This window comes from Lithobates pipiens, unplaced genomic scaffold (genome assembly GCF_037356315.1).
Source record: "Lithobates pipiens isolate NorthernLeopardFrog02 unplaced genomic scaffold, aLitPip1_a1.2 Scaffold_28, whole genome shotgun sequence".
NCBI classification, from domain to species: domain Eukaryota; kingdom Metazoa; phylum Chordata; class Amphibia; order Anura; family Ranidae; genus Lithobates; species Lithobates pipiens.
In genome coordinates this window covers 79,450,649-79,472,838 of record NW_027507789.1, presented here as the reverse complement: position 1 = coordinate 79,472,838, position 22,190 = coordinate 79,450,649, and the positions used below count along the sequence as shown (strand labels likewise).

Here is a 22,190-nt window from a genome sequence, read left to right as displayed (position 1 = left end):
AGGGTTGAGAGTGGCCAGCAAGATCCCCTATGGCCACATCACCCTGAATGTTCCCAGTCTTGTATAATCTTGGATGCTAAGCAGGTTCGGGCCTGGTTAGCACCTCAATGGGAGACTGCATTGGAATACCAGGTGCCGTAGGCTTTTTTTTTAATATGTTGTTGGCGTCGACGACCTTTTTTATTTTTCTGCTTGTTTGCCGAGGTGACCATTCTGCCGTTTGTCAAGAGGGTTGAGAGTGGCCAACAAGATCGCCTACGGCCTCATTACCCTGAATGCATCCGATATCGTCTGATTTCGGATCCTAAGCAAGGTCCGGCCTAGATAGTACCTGGATGGGAGTCCACCTGGGAATACTAGGTGTCGTAGGCTTTTCTTTTTTAATATGTTGTTGGCGTCGATGACCTGTTTTATTTTTCTGCTTGTTTGCCGAGGTGACCATTCTGGCGTTTGTCAAGAGGGTTGAGAGTGGCCATCAAGATCGCCGATGGCCACGTCACCCTGAATACGACTGATCTCGCCAAATCTTGGATGCTAAGTAGGGTCGAGCCTGGTTAGTACTTGGATGGGAGACCACCTGGGAATACCAGGTGCCGTAAGCTTTTTTTTAATATGTTGTTGGCGTCGACGACCTGTTTTTTTTTCTGCTTGTTTGCCGAGGTGACCATCTTGGCGTTTGTCAGGAGGCTTGAGAGTGGCAAGCAAGATCCCTTATGGCCACATCACCCTGAATGCACCCGATCTCATCTGATCTCAGATGCTAAGCATGGTCAAGCCTGGTTAGTACCTGGATGGGAGACCGCCTGGGAATACCAGGTGCCATAGGCTTTTTTTAATATGTTGTTGGCGTCGACGACTTGTTTTATTTTTCTGCTTTTTTTCCCGAGGTGACCATCGTTTGTCAAGAGGGTTGAGAGTGGCCCACAAGATTGCCTACACCACATCACCCTGAATGCGCTCGATCTCGTCTGATCTCAAATGCTAAACATTGTCTGGCCTGGTTAGTACCTGGATGGGAGAAAGCCTGGGAATACCAGGTGCTGTATGCTTTTTTAATATGTTGTTGGCGTCGACGACCTGTTTTATTTTTCAGCTTTTTTGCCAAAGTGACGATCTTGGCGTTTGTCAAGAGGGTTGAGAGTGGCCAGCACAATCGCCTTCTGCCACATCACCCTGAATGCACTTGATCTTGTCTGATCTCGGATGCTAAGCTAGGTCGGGCCTGGTTAGTACCTGGATGGGAGACCGCCTGGGAATACTAGGTGCCGTAGGCTTTTTTTAATATGTTGTTGGCGTCGACGACCTGTTATATTTTTCTGCTTGTTTGCGGAGGTGACCATCTTGGTGTTTGTCAAGATGGTTGAGAGTGGCCAACCAGATCCCCTGCATCCACATCACCCTGAATTTTCCCGATCTCGTCTGTTCTGGGATGCTAAGCAGGGTCGGGCCTGGTTAGTACCTGGATGGGAGACCGCCTGGAAATACAGAGTGCCGTAAGCTTTTTTTTAATATGTTGTTGGCGTCGACGACCTGTTTTATTCTTCTGCTTGTTTGCTGAGGTGACCATCTTGGCGTTTGTCAAGAGGGTTGAGAGTGGCCAGCAAGATTGCCTACAGCCACATCAACCTGAATGCGCTTGAGCTCGGATGCAAAGGAGGGTCGTGCCTGGTTAGTACATGGATGGGGGACCGCCTAGGAATACAAGGTGCCGTAGTATTTTTTTTTCAATATTTTGTTGGCGTTAATGACCAGTTTTTTTTTTCCTGGTTTTTTGCCGAGGTGACCCTCTTGGCGTTTGTCAATAGGGTTGAGAGTGGCCAGCACAATGGCTACATCACCCTGAAAGTGCCCAATCTCATCTGATCTCGGATGCTAAGCAGAGTCGGGCTTGGTTAGTACCTCGATGGGAGACCATCTGGGAATCCCAGGTGGCTTAGGCATTTTTTAATATGTTGTTGGTTTCAAAGACCTGTTTTATTTTTCTGTTTGTTTGCCGAGGTGACCATCTTGGCATTTGTCAAGAGGATTGAGATTGGCCAGCAAGATGGCCTACTGCTACATCACCCTGAATGCATCTGGTCTCATCTGATCTCGGATGCTAAGCAGGGTCGGGCCAGGTTAGTACCTGGGTGGGACACCGCCTGGGAATACTTGGTGCTGTAGGCATTTTTTTAAAATGTTGTTGGCGTCCACGATCTGTTTTAATTTTCTGCTTGTTTGCCGAGGTGACCATCTTGGCGTTTGTCAAGAGGGTTGAGAATTGGCAATAAGAACACCTACAGCAACATCACCCTGAATGTTCATGATCTCGTCTGATCTCGGATGATAAGCAGGGTTGGGCCTGGCTAATACCTGGATGGGAGACTGCCTGGGAACACCAGGTGCCGTAGGCTTTATTTTAAAATGTTGTTGGCATCGACGACCTGTTTAATTTTTCTGTTTGTTTGCCAAGGTGACCATCTTGGCGTTTGTCAAGAGGGTTGAGAGTGGCCAGCAAGATTGCCTAAGTCCACATAACCCTCAAAGTGCCCGATCTCATCTGATCTCGAATGCTAAGCAGTGTCGGGTCTGGTTAGTACCTGCATGGGAGACCGCCTCTGAATACCAGGTGCTGTAGTCTTTTTTTTTAATATGTTGTTGGCGTTGACGACCTGTTTTATTTTTCTGCTTGTTTTCCGAGGTGACCCTCTTAGCATTTGTCAAGAGGGTTGAGAGTAGCTAGCAACATCTCCTACGGCCACATCACCATGAATGTTCCCATTCTCGTCTGATCTTGGATGCTAAGCAGGGTCGGGCCTGGTTAGTACCCGCATGGGAGAACACCTGGCAATACCAGGTGCCGTAGGCATTTTTTTTAATAAGTTGTTGGCGTCGACGACCTGTTTTATTTTTCTGCTTGTTTGCCGAGGTGACCATCTTGGCGTTTGCCAAGAGGGTTTAGAGTGGGCAGCAAGATCGCCTACGGCTACTTCATCCTGAATGTTCCCAATCTCATCTGATTTGGGATGCTAAGCAGGGTCGGGCCTGGTTAGTACCTGGATGGGAGACCGCCTAGGAATACCAGGTGCCGTAGGTTTTTTATTTAAATGTTGTTTGCATCGACGACCTGTTTTATTTTTCTGCTTGTTTGCAGATGTGACCATCTTGGCATTTGTCAAGAGGATGAAGAGTGGCCAGCAAGATCGCCTACTGCCACGTCACCCTGAATGCGCCCAATCTCATCTGATCTCGGATGCTAAGCAGGATCGTGCCTGATTATTACCTGGATGGGAGACCGCCTAGGAATACCAGGTGCTGTAGGCTTTTTTTTAATATGTTGTTGGCGTCGACGACCTGTTTTATTTTTCTGCTTGTTTGCCGAGGTGACCATCTTGGCGTTTGTCAAGAGGGTTGAGAGTGGCCAGCAAGATCCCCTACAGCCACATCACCCTGAATGTTCCCGATCTTGTCTGATGTGGGATGCTAAGCAGGGTCGGGCCTGGTTAGTACCTGCATGGGAATACCAGGTGCCATAGGTATTTTTTTATATGTTGTTGGCATCCACAACCTGTTTTATTTTTCTGCTTGTTTGCTTAGGGTACCATCTTGGTGTGTGTCAAGAGTGTTGAGAGTGGCAAGCAAGATCACCTACAGCCACATCACCCAGACTGCGCGTGATCTTGTTTGATCTCGGATGCTAAGCAGGGGCAGGCCTGGTAAGTACCTGGATGGGAGACCACTGGGAATAGCAGGTGCCGTAGGCTTTTTTTAATATGTAGTTGGTGTCGACGACCTGTTTTATTTTTCTGCTTGTTTGCCGAGGTGACCATCTTGGCGTTTGTCAAGAGGGTTGAGAGTGGCCATCAAGATCGCCTACAGCCGCATTGCCCAGAATGTGCCCAATCTCGTCTGATCTCGGATGCTAAGCAGGGTAGTGCCTGGTTAGTACCTGGATAGGAGACCGACTGGGAATACCAGGTGCCGTAGGCTTTTTTTAATATGTTGTTGGCGTCCACGACCTGTTTTATTTTTCTGCTTGTTTGCTTAGGTGACCATCTTGGTGTTTGTCAAGAGGGTTGAGAGTGGCAAGCAAGATCACCTACAGCCACATCACCCAGACTGCGCCCGATCTTGTTTGATCTCGGATGCTAAGCAGGGGCAGGCCTGGAAAGTACCTGGATGGGAGACCACTGGGAATACCAGGTGCCGTAGGCTTTTTTAAATATGTAGTTGGTGTCGACGACCTGTTTTATTTTTCTGCTTGTTTGCCGAGGTGACCATCTTGGCGTTTGTTAAGAGGGTTGAGAGTGGCCATCAATATCGCCTACAGCCACATTGCCCAGAATGCGCCCAATCTTGTCTGATCTCGGATGCTAAGCAGGGTAGTGCCTGGTTAGTACCTGGATAGGAGACCGACTGGGAATACCAGGTGCCGTAGGCTTTTTTAAGTATGTAGTTGGTGTCGACGACCTGTTTTATTTTTCTGCTTGTTTGCCGAGGTGACCATCTTGGTGTTTGTCAAGAGGGTTGAGAGTGGCCATCAAGATCGCCTACAGCCACATTGCCCAGAATGCGCCCAATCTTGTCTGATCTCGGATGCTAAGAAGGGTAGTGCCTGGTTTGTACCTGGATAGGAGACCGACTGGGAATACCAGGTGCCGTAGGCTTTTTTTTAATATGTTGTTGGCATCGACGACTTGTTTTATTTTTCTGCCTGTTTGCCGAGCTGACCATCTTGGCGTTTGTCAAGAGGGTTGAGAGTGGCCAACAAGATCGCCTATGGCCACATCACCCTGAATGCGCTCGATCTCGTCTGATCTTGGATGCTAAGAAGGATCGGGCATGGTTAGTACCTGGATGAGGGACCGCCTAGGAATACCAGGTGCCATAGGCATTTTTTTAATATGTTGTTGGCGTTGACGACCTGTTTTATTTTTCTGCTTGTTTGCTGAGGTGACCATCTACAGAGCCCCGAGAATGGACAACCCGTAAAAGGGGGGTAATGCAGGGGCGGATATGACCGTTGTGTCCGTGGAGCCTGCACAGGAAGGGTTAAGGGTGGGGTTAGAAATGAAGAAAGGGGGAGGAGTAGTATAAAAGGGGGTGGAGCCACGCGGGAGGACATCGTGGTGAACAGACGAGCGTGAGGAGGCATCTTTTCCACTGCTCCTCCACAATGGCGGCAATCAAGGCGGTGTTGGGGCGGCTGAGGATCCAGGCGGCAGTACGAGGGTCGGAGTGGCTGGAGCGGCAGGTGGCTGGCTGTCAGGGACGGAGTGAGTAGCATGGGCGGAGCCACGCAGCACATACGGAGGTCCCGGCCTCCGGCGCGCTTCTCTACTGAGCCTGCACCCCGGCCACCTCGTGGGCAGTGGAGCCCGGGGGAGGACCGATCAGTCCCCCCGCAAAACGGAGGCAGCATGGCACATTGGGCACTAGGAGGTCAACACGCCGTCACGTGAGAGGACCGAATGGGGGCCCCAGCACGAGCAAGGGGGATGGTGGGAGAGACCAGGCAGCAGCGGCTGGGGATGTGGAGGCCGGCCAGAGGCCTAGTTCGGTGATGCGGGGGCGGAGCAGAGCGGATGGACAGCAGGCGAGGAGTGGATGCGGATAGTCACCGGAAGTGCCACGGGGGCTACCCAGGTCCGGTATGCACTGCCGGTCTGGGGGGAATAGGGCCCCTGTTGCAGGAGAAAGACACACTCCCACGGGCAGCGGCCTCTGGGGCGGACTCACCCAGGGGGCTCACCACACGGCCGGAGGTGAACCTGGATGCGTGGTCCGAAGGCGAAGTGTCCTCTGAAGAAGAGTTGCCGGTGACAGCGGTGGAGAGTGGGAGAACAGCTGCGGGGCATCTTCCTGGTCAGATCGGTAAGTCCATTGATCATGTTTTGCTGTCTGATGCTTTACAGGGGTTGCTGGGGGTGGTTCAGGGTGGCTCGGGGGGGGCCGGTGGCGCCAGTGAGCTGGGGGGGTGCCGGACCAGCCAATGGAAGGGCTTGGACCTGCTTTGTCTGGGCCTGCACTGCTCATGCAGGACCTCTTAGAGGGGCTGCGGGCATTGGTGGATAGGTTTGGGGGGGCCAGGGCCGTCCGGCCCAAGCGGCGCCTTGGGGGGCGGAAGTGGCCGGCGGGTAGGCGGTGGTGGTGCACCATCCAGTGGCAGTGCCCCCGGTTCCCTCGGGGGGCTCCAGTGGCGGTCGGTGGGACAAATGGGGACAAGGCGGGGGAGATAGCATCGGGCCGGTCAGATGTGGTACGGATTGGGGATGCAGTTAAGTGCGAGGTGTATGTGTGCTTCGAGGGACCGCTGGGAGCGCATTTGAAGTCGGAAGTGTGGGAAAAGATCTCCAAGGGTGAGTATGTGGAGATCCTCTCGCTGCTACTGCTGGAGAAGTTCAACTTGGATAGGGTTAAGCCCAACGACTCCAAGAAGGACGATGAGGAGAAGCGGCGTGTCATTGGCGAAAAGAACCCTGAGCACTGCTCGGCGTTGTTTTGCTATATGAACGCCATCGGGGAAGCGCACAGGGTGTATGGGGGGGTTGCCTGGCTCCGGTATGATGAGAAATTCCGGCAGTGGAAGGCAGGTGCAACCAGAGTTGCGCTGGGATCACAAGGATATTAGCCTCTGGACGAGGCTTATGTACTCGGCGCGGGCTCCGCCTCCATTTTTTCAGGGGGAGCCGGGGGTGCACCCTCCTCAGGACTGTCAGCCGGAAAAAAGCGGGGAGTGTGCTGGCAGTTCAACGAGGGTGCCTGCAGGTTTGGGGGTGTGTGCCAATTTAAGCACGAATGTTCGGGTTGCGGGGGAGCCCACAGGTTGTCTCTGTGTTTCAAGCGTTTCAAGCAGGGATAACGTGACTGCGACGCTGCGAACAAGAGGGAGGATGCCGGTGAGGGTGGAAAGTATGCTTCCTTTCCTAAATAGGTACCCGGATGGGGGGGCTGCTCGGCTGTTGGCGGATGGTTTCCGAGTGGGTTTTCGGACACCTTGTGGGCTGACGGTGGTGCCGCTGGTGGCACGGAATCTTAAGTCGGCTTTGAAGCACACCCCGGTGATGGACGACAAATTGGATAAGGAAGTCGACCTGGGGTGTATGGGGGGACCCTTTGTGGTCAAGCCTTGGGGTGATCTGGTGGTGTCTCCACTGGGGGTTGACCCCAAGAAGGAGCCCAACAAGTTTCGGCTCATACACCACTTGTCTTTCCCCAAGGGTGGATCGGTCAATGATTTTATTGATCCGGAGATGTGCATGGTTTCCTAGACCTCCTTCGATGTGGCGGTCAGATGGGTGCGGCGGTATGGGAGAGGGGCGCTTATAGCGAAGGCGGACATCGAGCCGGCATTTCGGTTGCTGCCTGCTACCGGTGCACCCGGACAGCTTCCTGCTGTTGGGTTGTCACTGGCGCGAGCAGTTTTACGTGGACAAGTGTGTGCCCATGGGTTGCTCCATTTCTTGTTCCATGTTTGAGACGTTTAGTTCATTTCTAGAGTGGATGGTGAGAGACGTGTCCGGCCTTGGCTCTATCATTCACTATCTAGACGACTTCCTCTACATCGACCCTCCGGCTTCCACTGTGTGTGTGCGATTCTCCTTGCTACGTTGCAGCACATCGCATTTTCGGGGTGCCTTTGGCGGCGGAGAAGACGGAGGGTCCAGTGGAGGAATTTAGTTTTCTGGGCATAACGATACATTCCAAGGCCATGGAGTGCAGGTTGCTGGTGGACAAACTGGAGGATTTGCAGGGGGAGATTCGGGACATCCATAGCTGACGTAAGGTACAGTTGCGGAGCTTACAGTCGTTACTTGGAAAACTGAACTTTGCGTGCAGAATCATCCCTATGGGGCGGGTGTTCAGCCGATGGCTGTCGGCGGCGCCCGCTGGAGTGCGAGCCCCTGATCACTTCATTCGCTTGACGAACGAGCATAGGGAGTATTTGGAAGTGTGGCACGATTTCCTGTCCTACAATGGATGGGCGGTGTGGATGTCCGGACCAGTGAGCAATTTCGACATGGAATTAGTCACTGATGCGGCGGGCTTGACGGGTTATGGGGCATTTTTCCAGGGCAAGTGGAGTGCGGAGCCGTGGCCACGGTCTTGGGAGGCCGCAGGTTTCCTGGGCAACTTAGTGTTGCTGGAACTATTTCCGGTGGTGCTGGCTATGGAGCTGTGGGGGGAGGAATGCAGGAATCTGAAGTTGAGGATTAATTGTGATAACATGGGGGTGGTGCAGGTGGTGAATCACATGTCTGCGTCTTCGCCTCCGGTCATCAAACTGTTATTGGTGCTTCGTTGCCTCCGGTTGAATGTTTTTATGTATGCAGTTCATATCCCGGGGGTGGACAACTCCTTGGCTCACTCACTGTCTCGGTTTCAGTGGGACAAGTTCAGGGAACTGGCACCAGGCGCAGCAGCGGCCGGAGTTCCTTGCCCGGAGTGGATCTGGGCGCTGCCCTTGGAGTCGCTGCGGGATGGATTCGGAGGTCCGTAAGTGGTTCCACATGGAAGGCATACGTGAAGGTATGGCAGGAATGGGAGAGGTTGGTGCTGCAGGCAGGTGTGGACGGCGATGCTGGTGATGGACGCCTGTTGGTTTTATATTTCGTTGCTAGACATATGGAGGGCGGGCGGTCGGCGTCCGCACTTGACAAGGAAATGGTGGGCTTGACGTTTCTTTTCAAGTTGCAGGGTTCTGAGGATTGGACTAAAGACTTTTGGGTGCGGCAGATGCTGAAGGGTTTTAGAAAACAGAACAAGAGTGTGGATAAGAGACGTCCGGTCACTTTTGAGAATTTGGTGGTCCTATGTGCAGAGTTGGGCTCAATTTGCACGTCTCGGTTTGAGGCGCTGTTATTTACAGCAGCTTTTACCTTGGCATTTTACGGGGTGTTTCGGATGGGGGAGTTGGTCAGCCCGGCAAAATGGGTGCCCGGGGGGCTGTTGGATCGGGATGTGTGGCTGGAAGATGATAGGGTGTGTTTGCATATCAGTAGGTCCAAAACGGTCCAAACGGGTGTGCCTGTTTGCGCTGCCGGGGTTTCCCGGATTGCCCGGTGGCCGCAGTGTGGGAGTATCGGGGGGTGAGACCCGGGAGAGAGGGGCCGTTCCTTATGCAAGAGGATGGGTCCTTTTTGTCGCGGTTTCAGTTCGTGGCGGTTTTCCGAAGAGGTTTGCGGGCTGTGAGTTTAGTAGGATCGGAGTATGCCTCACACTCCTTCCGCATTGGGGCAGCCACGGAGGCTGCCAGATGTGGGTTGGATGAGGCATCGGTGCGCAGAATCGGCAGGTGGGAGTCGTGGAGGTTTCGGTCATACATCCGACCGCAGCTGGTGGTTGGGTTTTCACCCTAGCATTGCTAAAAAAACTAAAAAAACAAAACAAAACTAAAAGGACACTGTACTGGGGTATGGACCTAATTTGACAGGGGTTAGGCGAGCGGTGGGGGGTTTTATGGTTAAGGGCTGGCTAGTGGTGATGTTGTAATGTATGTTTTGCCAGTCTGTTGTGGTTCTCGTTTCAGATGGAGGTGCAGTACACCTCGTTTGGATCATAGGCCACTCATATTTGTGTTGGGGGGCCAGGAGAGGAGACATGAGGCTGGATGGTAGGCAACTGGGGATTTCCAGTAGTGAAGCTGTCTAGCATTGGCTGGGCATCCCTAGAATGAAGTGGGACAGGGTTATGGGGGAAGTGGAGAGATTTCCTGATACCGTCCTGTTGTGGTCTGACATTGTGGCCAGGACAAATTGGCGGTGGGCTAGATCAGTGGCTAGCATCCAGAAGACCCGGATTCAGATTAATAAGGTGGTGGGGAGGCTTGGGGTCCAGAACGGGGGTTTGGTGATCAGGCACAGGGAACTGGAGTCCAATGTGGGCCTTTATTTGAGAAGGGATGGGGTACATCTCTCCGACGTTGGCATAGATTTATGGTCCCTGGGGTTGCAGGATGGCATTCAAAAGGCCTTGCGGGTGTGGGGTTGCCCTCAAGGGTAAGGTGGTCACCTTTTCAGGCTGTGGCGTTATCTTTCTGGTGTTCTTTGACGGTGACGGTAAACAGAGGTGATCAAAAAGGGGTGGGGGGATCATTGGTAATGTGGGCCCCTCCGGTGTATTCCTGAGCGGTGGACGGAATACTGGGGTGGTTTCACTGCAGGAATGGGTTGTCTCCGAGCGGTCACAGCTGGAGGCCTGTTATGGTAAAAGGTACCGCAGAGAGGTGGTGTTATGTGGTAAAGTGGGTCACCGTCAGAGATCACCAGACTGGGTTCAGTAAAAGTGTTTTGTTTAATGTTTGTTATGGTTGTATATATATATATTTATATATTTATTTATATATATATCTTTGGAGTGAGTAATTATTGGTTGTTTAATAAAGGCTGTTGTGGCCAGTTTACTCCAAAGAGAAAGTGTGGTCTCGTTATTATAGGGGTAAGAAAAGGGTGAAGAAGGGTAACAGTGGAAGAAGGGGACATTATGACTACACGGGTCATGGCGTTTGTCAAGAGGGTTGAGAGTGGCTGGCAAGATCACCTACTGTACATCACCCTGAATGCACCCGATCTCGTCTGATCTCGGATGCTAAGTAGGCTTGGCCCTGGTTAGTACCTGGATGGGAGATCGCCTCGTAATACCAGGTGCCGTATGTTTTTTTTTAACATGTTGGTGGCGACGACGACCTGTTTTATTTTTTTGCTTGTTTGCCGAGGTGACCATCTTGGCATTTGTCAAGAGGGTTGAGAGTGGCCTGCAAGATCCCCTATGGCCACATCACCCTGAATGTTCCCAATCTCATCTGATCTCGTATGATAAGAAGGGTCAGGCCTGGTTAGTACCTGGATGGGAGACCACCTGGGAATACCAGGTGCCGTAGGCTTTTTTTAATATGTTGTTGGCGTCAATGACCTGTTTTATTTTTCTGCTTGTTTGCTTAGGTGACCATCTTGACGTTTGTCAAGAGGGTTGAGAGTGGCCAAAGAGATTGCCTATGTGCACATCACCCTGAATGCGCCCGATCTCGTCTGATCTCAGATGCTAAGCAGGGTCAGGTCTGGTTTGTACCTGGATGGGAGACCGCCTAGGAATACCAGGTGTCGTAGGTTTTTTTTAATATGTTGTCGGCGTCGACGACCTGTTTTATTTTTCTGCTTGTTTGCCGAGATGACCATCTTGGCGTTTGTCAAGAGGGTTTAGAGTGGCCAGCAAGATGGCCTTTGGCTACATCACCTTGAATATGCCCGATCTCATCTGATCTGGGATGCTAAGCAGCATCGGACCTGGTTAGTACCTGCTTGGGAGACCGCCTGAGAATACCGAGTGCCGTAGGCTTGCTTGCCGAGGTGACCATCTTGACATTTGTCAAGAAGGTGGAGAGTGGCCAGCAAGATTGCCTACGGCCACATCACCCTGAATGCACCCTATCTTATTAGATCTCAGATGCTAAGCAGGGTCAGGCCTGGTTAGTACCTGGATGGGAGACCGCCTGGAAAAACCAGGTGCCGTAGGGTTTTTCTTAATATGTTGTTGGCGTCGACGATCTGTTTTATTTTTCTGCTTGTTTGCCGAGGTGACCATCTTGGCATTTGTCAAGAGGGTTGAGAGGGTTGAGAGAGGCCAGCAAGATTGCCTATGGCCACAACAACCTGAATGCACCTGATCTCATCTGATCTCGGATGCTAAGCAGTGTCGGGCCTGGTTAGTAGCAGGATAGGAGACCGCCTGGGAATACCAGCTCTCATAGGCTTTTTTTTAATATGTTGTTGGCGTCGACGACCTGTTTTATTTTTCTGCTTGTTTGCCGAGGTGACCATCTTGGCGTTTGTCACCCTGAATTTTCTTGATCTGGTCTAGTTTTGCGGATGCTAAGCAGGGTTGGGCCTGGTGAGTACCTGGATGGGAGACCGCCTGGGAATACCAGGTGCTGTAGGATTTTTTTAAATATATTGTTGGCGTCAAAGACCTGTTTTATTTTTCTGTTTGTTTGCTGAGGTGACCATCTTGGCGTTTGTTAAGAGGGTTGAGAGTGGCCAGCAAGATGGCCTACGGCTACATCACCCTGAATGCACCTGATCTCATCCCCTATGGCCACATCACCCTGAATGCGCCTGATCTTGTCTGATCTCGGATACTAAACAGGGTCTGGCCTGTTTAGTACCTGGATGGGAGACCGCCTGGGAATACCAGGTGCCTTAGTTTTATTTTTAATATGTTGTTGGCGTCGACGACCTGTTTTATTTTTCTGCTTGTTTGCAGAGGTGACCATCTTGCCATTTGTCAAGAGGGTTGAGAGTGGCCAGCAAGGTCGCCTACAGGCACATCACCCAGAATGCCCCCGATCTCGAATGCTAAGCAGGGTCGGGCCTGGTTAGTACCTGGATGGAAGACTGCCTGGGAATACCAGGTGCCGTAGGCTTTTTTAAAATAATTTGTTGGCATCAACGACCTGTTTTATTTTTCTGCTTGGGTGCCGAGGTGACCATCTTGGCGTTTGTCAAGAGGTTTGAGAGTGGCCAGCAAGATCACCTATGGCTACATCACCCTTAATGCGCCTGATCTCATCTGATCTGGGATGCTAAGCACTCGGGCCTGGTTAATATCTGGATGGGAGACCGCCTGGCAATTCCAGGTGCCATAGGCTTTTGTTTAATATGTTGTTGGCGTCGACAACCTGTTTTGTTTTTCTGCTTGTTTGCCAAGGTGACCATCTTGACGTTTGTCAAGAGGGTTGAGAGCTGGCAGTAAGAGCGGCTATGACCACATCACCCTGTATGTGCCCGATCTTGTCTTATCTTGGATGCTAAGCAGGGTCGGGCCTGGTTAGTACCTGGATGGGAGACCGCGTGGGAACACCAGGTGCCGTAGGCTTTTATTAATATGTTGTTGGCATCGACGACCTGTTTTATTTTTCTGCTTGTTTGCTGAGGTGACCATCTTGGCTATTGTCTAGAGGGTTGAGAGTGGCCAACAAGATCGCCTACGGCCACATCACCCTGAGTGCGCCCGATCTCGTCTGATCTTGGATGCTAAGCAGAGTCAGGCATGGTTAGTACCTGGATGCGTAGGCTTTTTTTTTATATGTTGTTGGCGTTGATGACCTGTTTTATTTTTCTGCTTGTTTGCCGAGGTGACCATCTTGGCGTTTGTCAAGAGGGTTTAGAGTGTAGAGTTAATATGTTGTTGGCGTCGACGAGTTGTTTTATTTTTCTGCTTTTTTACCGAAGTGACCATCTTGGCATTTGTCAAGAGGTTTGAGAGTGGCCATCAAGATCCCCTACTGCCACATCACCCTGAATGTTCCCGATCTCATCTGATCTCAGACGCTAAGCAGGGTCAGGCCTGGTTAGTACCTGGATGGGAGACCGCCTGGGAATACCAGGTGCCGTAGGTTTTTCTAAATATTTTGTTGGCGTCGACGACCTGTTTTATTTTTCTGCTTGTTTGCCGAGGTGACCATCTTGGCGTTTGTCAAGAGGGTTGAGAGTGGCCAGCAAGATCGCCTACGATAAGAAACAACACAAAATACTAGCGCTTGAAAGCTTCTGGTGTATATTTATCAGTTCAGTCTGTATAGTTCATTAGAGGTGATTCAAAAAAGTTTTTTTTATCAAAGAAAGATTATTTGAAAACAGTACTTGGGCTTTGCTGGGAATCCTAAAGGAGATACTTGCTGTCTTTTAGTGAATAGGGGATGTGTGTGCACAATCACCGGCGGCAGCTGCTTCTTAGAGTGAAGTCATCTCATGAATAGGATACCAATAAAGAATATAGAAGAGCGCCAAGTCAGTAAAAAAATGCATTTATTTAATTCAATAAATAAAAGTCTCACTTACATCCATGATTGCTGTTATACATTTGGTAGTCGGTTCGCTGTTCCCTTTAGCTGGCACAGTCCCAGGATGCAGATATAAATAATCCTACTCTACAGCACGCTAGGGGAAGCTCCGCTGTGTTCTGTGGTACACAGAAACACAGACCAGCTCATAGGCAGCGTATGATGTCAGCCAGGGGATACCCGAGGACACAACGCGTTTCTGAGCGTGCGCATGCCTCGTTCGGGCATGTGCACTCTCTTTGTCAAGTGTAAATATAGGCAGGATGGCGGTGGACGGCTTTTAAATAGGAGAATTGTTAAAAAATGGAATTCATTATAGAGATTAACCCTATAATGGATGCAAGCGGGCTGAGTGGGTTATAGTGATTCAAATAGCAAGCAAATAAATTATGTGATGACATGGGTGAACTTAATGATAAATTGGATGAAAAATATATCTAGAAAATATATTTTAAATGTATTTTAAGCGAAAAAGGGGAAATGTGGGATAGGATATGAGGATAAAATCTAATTCAATATAAGGAGATAGATATAAATAAAAATAAAAAATAGAAATAAGGATGAGAATGAAAGTGAAAATGGGAATAAAAATAAAAATAGAGTTGAAAATAATAAGTATGAGTATGGAAAGATATAAGAAATATAGATAACAATGAAGAGAAAAAAGTGAATGTGGGAAAAATAAAAAATTAAAAAAAAGGGGGCGTGGCCGAGACCGGCATGTGAGAGGACGTGCATCATGGAGCTCCTGCACTGATCCTGCAAAGATCCTCTTCCCAGCCAGCTAAAACACCCGAAATCGGGCTGAACTCAGCACAGGGGACCCCACTGGTGTGCCTGGGATTGTGGCCGCGGTCTGTGTAGATTATGATGACCCGAAAACATGCGGAGACCGGGATGCCAGATTCCCAACATGGCGCCGCAGCCCCTCCCTCACAGCGTGCTCGTGGCAAGGAGAAGCATAAAGATACCGGTAAGACTCCTAAGACCCCTACAAGTACAGTGAAAGACCCCCCAGGGACATGTTATACTATGCTCAGAAAATAGGGCCCCAGACGGCCTAGGGGAGTGGGGAGGACATGTCTGCCCCCCCGCGGTGTTTCACACTCAGCAGGAGGAGGGGAGCGACGCACAGGGCCCTGTGGCGTCCCCCAGCCAGAGCCTTCCTGCAATGGAGGAGGAGGATGAGGGAGAGGAAGCAGCTCAGCCCTCCCTAGCAGACATACTACGGGCAGTACAGCGATGCACAGCTTCAGTTCATACTCTGCAGGATCAGTTTGGTGGCCTGAAGGAAGAACTGGGGTTTATTAGGCATGATCTACAGAAAACGAGGGAGCGCACCACCGCGGCGGAAGGCCACATCAGTGAGATAGAGGACAAGCTGACACCCCTGCTGAGAGATACGCAAATTACAGCCAAGATTGCTAGAGCGAATGAACTGAAATCTGACAAAATTGAGAATTGCCTGAGATGGAATAATATCCATATTGTGGGGCTCCCTGAGAAGACGGAGGGTAGGGACCCCACAGACTTTGTTGAACAATGGCTATTGGAGGTGTTTGGGAAAGAAGTGTTCACACCATTATACTCGGTTGAACGCGAGCACAGGGTACCGCCCAGGCCCCTTCCACCAGGGCATCCGCCCCGCACTATGATAGCCAGGTTACTCAACTTTAAAGATAAAGAAATAGTACTGCGCCAGGCAAGAGAGCGTCGCAATGTCCAATATAACGGGGCACGCATCTCATTCTATCCTGACTACTCAGCGGAGATACAGAAGCGCAGAGCAAGATTTACTGATGTTAAAAAACGTTTGCAAAGGCTTAGAGCAACATACGCCATGTTGTTCCCGGCGAAACTGCGGATTACGGCGGGGGGCCAATCCCACTTTTTTGAGGCGGCTGCCGAGGTGTCCGCGTGGCTGGATGCCAATGAACACATTATCAGACAAGCGGGAAGAAATGCGGCAGAAGGAGACTGACCAGACCTCCATTTAAGCATGATTGTATAGCGATTATCATTACACAATTGGGCTGGGAAGCCAATACCTACTGTTCTTCCACAAGCGACGAGAGTAAGTGAAGTTATCTTTAATACAGTTAAGCAGCACTTTGGATTGGAACATTTAGTAGTTTAACCAAAGAGACATTTGGAGTTTTGGGTATGTTCAACCCACGTTTTTTTGTATACTCTTTCTCTCGGTTTTCCCCCATCCAATTGAATGATACTTACCCTCTATTTTGCCAGATGGTGAAACCACTATCACTTTTTGGAGAGTGTTACCCTCTCTGTACCCACGGGGACCGGGAGATTTTTTGCCTTGCAGTTGTGATTCTTCTTTTTTTGTTCTGTTATTACCGCAGCTTCAGCTTGAGTAGGAACCGGCAGGCGTACAGGAGGAACTGTGTTTTATGCTGTTTCGCCTTCCATGCCATGGCGGACTCCTTTCATTGGGTAATTTAATGAGTACTGTATCTTTGTTGTCTTGGAACATTAGGGGCATTCAGAATCCTCTGAAACGATCTATGGTATTTACTATCCTTAGGAAATACTCCCCTGCCATTTATGCACTGCAGGAGACTCACTTGGTGCTGGAGACGATCTCCTGCCTGGGATTTCCCTGGGTGGGTAGCGCATTCCATTCCACTCACACCTCATATTCCAGGAGGGTGAGTGTGCTGGTGCACCGGGCCATAGATTTCCAACTGCTGGACAAATTGATAGATGCTGAGGGACGATATGTGATACTATCGTGTAAAATTTACCAATTGCATTGTATAATTGCTGCTGTATATGTGCCACCTCCTTTCATGACAGAGGTGCTGAGGGTCATGCTGACTTATCAATTGGGCCACTCAGATGTACCCTTTATTATTGTGGGCGACTTCAATTGCTACATGGATCAAGTCCTGGATAAGCATCCACCTCCGGCGGCTTCCAGCACGAGGACTCGAACGGCACTGCGGAAGTTTACAGAGGAGTTTGGATGGGCTGATCCGTGGCGCAATCGTAACCCACTACAGAAACAATTTTCTTGTTTTTCGAAGACCCACCTCTCCATGTCGAGAATTGATCTGTGTCTCTGCTCACCTCAAGTGACCCATTTATTGGAGGACATTAAATATTTGGTGAGGGGTATATCCGATCATTCGCCCCTATTGGTTTCCTTGTTTGCTTAATCTATTTCCTTCTCATGACAGGGTGTTGACTGAGATCTCAGTTTTGGAGAGGACATGAGGACCACCCTGATTTAAGGCTTGTATGGGAGACATTTAAAGCGTATCTCAGGGGACTCTTGATCAATGAGGTGGTGGAAATTAAATCCAAATCACATGCTATCAGGGAGCAAACAGAACGACTGGTAAGCCGACTGGAGGCAGACTACATTGCCGACCCCTCTGAGGCAGCTAGGGTGGCGTGGCTTGCCGCTCAGAAGGCGGTTACCCGGATTTCCAAGGAGGCAGCTGACAGGAAAAGGGTTTTCAACAAGCAGGCCTTCTTTGAGGAGGGAGAGCAAATGGGCTGCCTTTTGGCCAAAATTGTTAAGGTCTCAGAGATGTCCCCGTCTATTGGAGCGTTGCGCACTGAGGGGGGAGGCTGGTGAACACCCAAACTCAAGTTATGGCAGAATTGGTGAGGTTTTACTCAGATTTGTACAAATCCAGGGCGTCTTATTCAACCACTGACTTAGGGAATTACCTGCAGGGAATTGATCTGCCTAAGCTTTCTGACTCTCACAGAGCACTCCTGGACTCTCCAATTATCCTGGAGGAACTGCAAGGGGCTCTTAGCCTCTTTCCGAACTCAAAGGCCCCAGGGGACGATGGTCTCCCAATGGAGATCTTCAAACAATACGAGGAGGCAATTCTGCCTCGCCTGTTGAGGGTTCTTAATTATGCTAGGGAATGCCAAAGCCTGCCTGACTCCATGACCAGGGCTAATATTGTTCTCCTTCTGAAACCAGGTAAAGACCCTTTAGACCCGGGGCTCATATAGACAGATCTCACTTTTGCAGAGCGATATCAAACTCCTGGCCAAGGTTTTGGCCTTGAGACTGAATGGGGTTATCTTCTCCATCATACACGTGGACCAGGCAGGTTTTATGCCCCAAAAGTCTACAGCCATTAATCTCCGTAGGCTTTACCTGAATCTTCAAACACAAGGAGAGAATGTGGGTGACAGGGCCTTGCTCTCTCTGGACGCCCACAAGGCATTTGACAGCGTGGAGTGGGAATATTTATGGGCTGTCATGGGTAAGTTTGGCTTCGGCGAAGGGTTTTTGTCTTGGGTGAAGCTATTATACTGCTCACCTCGGGCGACTATCAGAGAGGCGGGCCACATTTCCGCCCCATTCACCCTGCACAGGGGCACTTGGCAAGGGTGCCCACTGTCGCCCCTCCTTTTTGCCGTGGCCATCGACCCCATGGCATCCTTGATTAGAGCAAATCAGAGGATAGGAGGCTTCCAGAATGGGAGATTTCAGGAAAAAATCATGCTATACGCAGACGATACTATGCTACTTTTGGGAGACACATCTGATTCCCTGCGGGAGGCTATGGAGACAATAGGAATTGGGGTTTATTCAGGACTGACTATAAACTGGACCAAATCCTCCCTGCTGCTGCTGGATGCCAATCTGGACAGTGGAGGTCGGATGATACATGGCGTGCCGGTGTCCACGGGTATGAAGTACCTGGGTATACAGGTCACGTCAGAACCTCTTGACTATGTTTCCCTTAACCTAACCCCACTTTTAAATAGAATTCGAAGCAAAACTAAAATCTGGTCCCGTCTTAAGATAAATTTGATAAAGATGATCTTTATGCCCCAACTTTTATATATTCTGCACAATACCCCTATGGTAATCCCTCTGAAATTCTTTCGCATTATTAACTCAATTTTTAGAGCTTTTATTTGGTTAGATAGACCCCCACGGATTAAATTGGAACAGCTACAATGGTCCAAGGAGGCGGGGGGCCTCGCCCTCCCTAATCCTTGGGCCTACTACCTGGCAGCACAGGCACAGCATATAGTAAGGGCTATGCAGGGGGGGACAGGGGGAGAGGAGGAGACCATATGTTTGGACCCAGTTAAGGCCCTGATGTGCCTGACCTCTGGCCATGGGGATGTACCCTCGGGAATGGAGGCCTTGGCATACGCAAAATCAAAAAATGACTGCCCACCTATGCCCTTATGCAGAAAATCTGGAATAAACTGCGACAAATACAGGGGGTGGAGGGCTTCACTGAGTAAAGCCCTATATGGGAGAGTAAGCATTACGAGGAGTTACTACTGCTGGATTGTGGTGCTCGGTGGAGGAGACACGGGGTCACGTACTTGGGACAAATTTTTACAGCAGGGAGGCTGACTCCCTTCCCCGATTTGAGGGAGAGATTTCACCTGCCGCAGTCTATGCTTTTCTACTACTTACAACTGCAACATGCAGTGAAGGCGCAGATGGGGGGTCCCCGTGGGCTCTTTCACCGACCCCGATCTTTCGATCTATGGCTAACGTAACACAGTTCCAGGGCTTTATTTCCAGCACTTACTCCATGGTCCTAACTGCCTGCCTTGGGGGATTCCTGCAGACGGCACTAAATAAATGGAAGAGGGATTGCAGTACATTTGAGGATGAGCAATGGGAGGAGGCACTACAGGCAGTACAATATTGCTTGCTAAATGTGGCCCAGCGGCTATCTCAACTATATATTGTGCTCAGAGTACATTACACGCCGGACAGGCTGTTTAGGATGGGGGTGCGACAGGACTCAGATTGCCCCAGGTGTGCTAGGGATCACGGGGATTTGATCCACCTACTGTGGATATGCCCCAAACTACTCCAATTCTGGACAGGGGTACTGGACACTATTAACAGAGTGTTTCAGATTACCATACCCTCAGACCCGAAACCATGTCTACTTGGGATCCTAGATGACGTTTGCTTGGGGAACAATAGTGGACAGGCCGTGGCCAGGGCCCTGTTCCAAGCACGGAAGATGATTCTTCGGCACTGGAAGGCGCCCGAGCCTCCAACACTGGGAGAATGGATCGCCCAAATGGGGGATACTATTAGGATGGAAAAGTAAATTTTTCAACATAGAGGGCGACCTTGAAAAATTTGAGAAACTCTGGGCATTTTGGTTGGATACTCCTGGCCTTTCCTCGGTTGATCTAGTTCTGGACAGAATGCTGAGATAAGAGCTAGGGGAGTGAAATTAGAGTAGGGGGGGGCAGTGACTGCTAGGCACCCACTGTAAATAAATGATTCTGTATGGGTGATTCAGGGTACAGCTAGAATATAATGCGACAATATCTGAGGAGGTTGGGATGATGGGGCATGTGAAGTGGTGAAATAAATGTCTGTATATTCCTTTTGTAAGGGTGAACAAGTTTGTATACTGTGTCAAAGATATGTACTTGAGATGTAAGCTGCAAGTTGTACTCAAATGTTTTGTTGTTATTCAATAAACTTTCTCTGATTTAAAAATAAATAAAAATAAAATAAAAATAAAAGTAAAAATTTAATATAAGTGAAAAATAAATAATGAAAAATAAAAATAAAAATGAAACTAAAAATAAATATAAATATAAAAAGTATGCTGAGAGGAAAAAATAAATAAAAATAAAAATAAAAATGAAAATAGAAGTGGAAATAAAACTAAAAATAGGAATAAAAATAAAAATAAAAATAATCGAGACTTTAAATTTAAAAACAAAATACAAGTAAATGTAGATATAGATGGAACATAAAAATGATAAAGAATTTAAATACCAGAAGTATTGAAGATTTACAAAATTGAGGGATGCTTATGAAAATAAAAGCTAAGGACATGAGTAATGTATTATAATAATAATAATAATAATAAAAAATCTTGACTAGTTAAAAAATTTTATGGATAAGGGATGGTGTTCCTTCATAATAATAGCAAATAATCGTGAGCGTAATTTTCGGTTACAGTCCCGGATTGATGCGACTTTGAGGCAGAACGTTTCTCCAGATAGTGTGAGCGTGAAACTTATTGGATTTTCTCTTTAGACATCCTCGCCCCCAATGGCCTCAATTAAGAAATCGAGATCCACGCTATTCTTTGAAATAGCTCCTTCTGACAAATCAGAGATCTCAACCACCCTTTTCTTCCCGGAAGGGCTTTCATCTCAAATCCCCCCCTCCCCCCTTCTTTTGTATATACATGTTATATATTTTTTATATATACATTTCTTTTTCCATGTATATGATTTTTATATAATTTTTATATGCAATTTCTTTGATACAAAACTTTTTTTATGTACATACAAACCTTGGGTATATAATTTCATTGTGAAGTGTCATATGCAATCCTCCTTTATATATATTTTATTGGTATTATTTAAATTAATTCTGTCGGTAGTTCCCACATGTAATTCCCATATAATGATTTCTACCGTTAGTATTTTTGTTGTGTATTCAAGAATGCTACAAAGTCGCATCAATCCGGGACTGTAACGGAAATAATGCTCCCGATTATTTGCTATTATTATGAAGGAACGCCATCCCTTATCCATAAAATTTTTTAACTAGTCAAGATTTATTATTATTATTATTATTATTATTATTAATAATATTATTGTTATTATTATAATTATTATACATTACTCATGTCCTTAACTTTTATTTTCATAAGCATCCCTCAATTTTGTAAATCTTCAATACTTCTGGTATTTAAATTCTTTATCATTTTTATGTTCCATCTATATCTACATTTACTTGTATTTTGTTTTTAAATTTAAATTCTCAATTTATTTTTATATTTATTTTTATTTTTATTCCTATTTTTATTTTTATTTCAACTTCTATTTTCATTTTTATTTTTATTTATTATTTTTTCCTCTCAGCATACTTTTTATATTTATATTTATTTTTATTTCCATTTTTTATTTTTATTTTTATTTTTCATTATTTATTTTTCACTTATATTAAATTTTTACTTTTATTTTTATTGAAAATTTTTCCCACATTCACTTTTTTCCTATTGTTATCTATATTTCTTAGATCTTACCACACTCATACTTATTATTTTCAGCTCTATTTTTATTTTAATTTTTATTCCCATTTTCACTTTCATTCTCATCTTTATTTCTATTTTTTATTTTTTATTTTTATTTATATCTAGCTCCTTCTTATATTAAATTAGATTTTATCCTCATATCCTATCCCACATTTCCCCTTTTTCGCTTAAAATACATTTAAAATATATTTTCTATATATATTTTTCATCCAATTTATCATCAAGTTCACCCATGTCATCATATAATTTATTTACTTGCTATTTGAATCACTATAACCCACTCAGCCCGCTTGCATCCATTATAGGGTTAATCTCTATAATGAATTCCA

General features: G+C 47.9%; 22 pseudogenes; all 22 read left to right on the top strand.

Moving 5' to 3' along the window:
• The first annotated feature begins 253 nt into the window (after positions 1-253).
• LOC143937229 (5S ribosomal RNA) lies at positions 254-372 on the top strand (annotated as a pseudogene).
• A 111-nt stretch (positions 373-483) lies between these two features.
• On the top strand, positions 484-602 carry LOC143936748 (5S ribosomal RNA; annotated as a pseudogene).
• A 107-nt stretch (positions 603-709) lies between these two features.
• On the top strand, positions 710-828 carry LOC143937463 (5S ribosomal RNA; annotated as a pseudogene).
• A 327-nt stretch (positions 829-1,155) lies between these two features.
• LOC143937715 (5S ribosomal RNA) lies at positions 1,156-1,274 on the top strand (annotated as a pseudogene).
• A 547-nt stretch (positions 1,275-1,821) lies between these two features.
• LOC143937236 (5S ribosomal RNA) lies at positions 1,822-1,939 on the top strand (annotated as a pseudogene).
• A 108-nt stretch (positions 1,940-2,047) lies between these two features.
• On the top strand, positions 2,048-2,166 carry LOC143936338 (5S ribosomal RNA; annotated as a pseudogene).
• Positions 2,167-2,274: 108 nt separating this feature from the next.
• Positions 2,275-2,393, top strand: LOC143936549 (5S ribosomal RNA; annotated as a pseudogene).
• A 336-nt stretch (positions 2,394-2,729) lies between these two features.
• On the top strand, positions 2,730-2,848 carry LOC143936881 (5S ribosomal RNA; annotated as a pseudogene).
• A 109-nt stretch (positions 2,849-2,957) lies between these two features.
• LOC143937426 (5S ribosomal RNA) lies at positions 2,958-3,076 on the top strand (annotated as a pseudogene).
• A 108-nt stretch (positions 3,077-3,184) lies between these two features.
• LOC143937672 (5S ribosomal RNA) lies at positions 3,185-3,303 on the top strand (annotated as a pseudogene).
• Positions 3,304-3,850: 547 nt separating this feature from the next.
• On the top strand, positions 3,851-3,969 carry LOC143936580 (5S ribosomal RNA; annotated as a pseudogene).
• A 107-nt stretch (positions 3,970-4,076) lies between these two features.
• LOC143937125 (5S ribosomal RNA) lies at positions 4,077-4,194 on the top strand (annotated as a pseudogene).
• A 107-nt stretch (positions 4,195-4,301) lies between these two features.
• LOC143936450 (5S ribosomal RNA) lies at positions 4,302-4,420 on the top strand (annotated as a pseudogene).
• Positions 4,421-4,527: 107 nt separating this feature from the next.
• Positions 4,528-4,646, top strand: LOC143937188 (5S ribosomal RNA; annotated as a pseudogene).
• A 108-nt stretch (positions 4,647-4,754) lies between these two features.
• Positions 4,755-4,873, top strand: LOC143936639 (5S ribosomal RNA; annotated as a pseudogene).
• A 5,869-nt stretch (positions 4,874-10,742) lies between these two features.
• On the top strand, positions 10,743-10,861 carry LOC143936390 (5S ribosomal RNA; annotated as a pseudogene).
• Positions 10,862-10,968: 107 nt separating this feature from the next.
• LOC143936520 (5S ribosomal RNA) lies at positions 10,969-11,087 on the top strand (annotated as a pseudogene).
• Positions 11,088-11,373: 286 nt separating this feature from the next.
• On the top strand, positions 11,374-11,492 carry LOC143937781 (5S ribosomal RNA; annotated as a pseudogene).
• A 117-nt stretch (positions 11,493-11,609) lies between these two features.
• LOC143937067 (5S ribosomal RNA) lies at positions 11,610-11,728 on the top strand (annotated as a pseudogene).
• A 333-nt stretch (positions 11,729-12,061) lies between these two features.
• LOC143936801 (5S ribosomal RNA) lies at positions 12,062-12,180 on the top strand (annotated as a pseudogene).
• Positions 12,181-12,730: 550 nt separating this feature from the next.
• LOC143936461 (5S ribosomal RNA) lies at positions 12,731-12,849 on the top strand (annotated as a pseudogene).
• Positions 12,850-13,253: 404 nt separating this feature from the next.
• Positions 13,254-13,372, top strand: LOC143936500 (5S ribosomal RNA; annotated as a pseudogene).
• Positions 13,373-22,190: the final 8,818 nt, after the last annotated feature.